Source organism: Corvus brachyrhynchos, unplaced genomic scaffold (assembly GCF_000691975.1).
Source record: "Corvus brachyrhynchos isolate BGI_N302 unplaced genomic scaffold, ASM69197v1 scaffold147, whole genome shotgun sequence".
Taxonomy (NCBI): domain Eukaryota; kingdom Metazoa; phylum Chordata; class Aves; order Passeriformes; family Corvidae; genus Corvus; species Corvus brachyrhynchos.
In genome coordinates, this window is record NW_008239105.1 from 497,408 (window position 1) to 498,891 (window position 1,484).

The window sequence follows — 1,484 nt, forward strand, 5'->3', positions numbered from 1 at the left end:
AGGAATGTCAGACTGAACTGAATGTTCAACAAGGTCTGCACAGCAAATCACCAAGCACTACATAAAATCACATCAATTCACCTGAGAATAAGGGTTAACATCTCAATAATCTTCTTCTGAGATGCTTTTTCAGGTTTTTCACATTTTGTCTTTATCTCATTTTCTGCCATTTAATACTTTATAAGTAGCAGACTGTCTTGTTTTTTCTTTTAGAACTTTGCTTTGTAATCTCCCTTGGAACTTGCTGGATTTTTTCTCTATTATATATCCAGTGTATTGTGATACCATCACTCCTCTTGTAGCATGAATTTCAGTACACTTGCAAACTTAACAGTTTTACCGTGCAATTACTGTGATGGCAGACATATGAGCCTGCATTTCTTTTTTGGGCAAAACTTCTATAAGTTCATGAGTTAATCAGCAGAGAAAAATCATGCTGACATCGAATGCATAAAGTTTGCTTTGTGTTTATATGTTGCTTCATATTGATCACACACTGGTACACTGACAGTGGACAGCCTTAAGCTTCAGGGGCTTTTAGCATCTCCTGCTTTCCCTGGTTATCATGGGCTTCTTCTGACCCTCTAAAGGACATGTATCATTTTATATCAGCTAAAGTTTCAATTCAAATGAAAATGGGGGGCTGGTCTATTGGTCTTCAATCATTTTAGCCTAGTATGTTGGTTTCTGTGAAGTATCTTCTATATAAAGTGATGCTCAGTTTGAAAGTTGCAGAACTGGTATCTAAACAGAAATTTACTGCAGTCACTATTTCTACATGAACTGTTTATTGATGTGCAGAATGTATAGCTATGGACTCTAAACATGGACAACAAAAAGTAAGACATAAATGCTTTTTGGTAAAATACACTTTTTAGTCATTCTCTGAGTGCTGTCAGTATTGCTTAAAAATATTTGAGGCACAAAATTTGTTTCAGGGGAAAAACTCCTTAAAAGTCTATAAAGACTGTAAAGTTCAGCCCCCCAAGTTCAATGCCAATATCCTCTGTGCTAGACTTATTTTGAAACTGGGGAGTTTCGGACAATTTTACAGTTGTTCCCAGATTACAATAAAATACAAACCAGACTCTAGAAATGTGCACGTTATATTTAGCTTGCCTTTCAGCTCTGGCCACATAAAATAAATTTGAAACTGCAGCTTTCCAGCGGAAAAGCTCTCAGACTACTCACTGTTCAGGGCCATGTGAGATGAAATGGAGGTGGGAGGACCACCCTTTTCCAAGGTGGGCACAGGCCATGTAAACATATGTGGCTGGGCTGAATGGGGAGCCTGAATGGTGGCATTGTTCCCTGCCTTCTTGAGCTCCCTCCCTCCCAGCAGGCACACAGCACAAGTCCCGCTCCCAAGATGAGAGCTTAAACTCTGCCTGTTACAATTCAAGAAACCCAGACTGCACTGAAGTTTTAAGTCTATCAAATATCATGAATGCACACTCACCTCCCCAGAGTCATTCTAGAGGCAT

General features: G+C 39.2%; 1 long non-coding RNA gene across 1 annotated transcript in view; it reads left to right on the plus strand.

Moving 5' to 3' along the window:
* Positions 1–1,484, plus strand: part of LOC108447964 — a 35,451-nt gene that overhangs the window by 3,966 nt on the left and 30,001 nt on the right. The window lies entirely within an intron of this gene.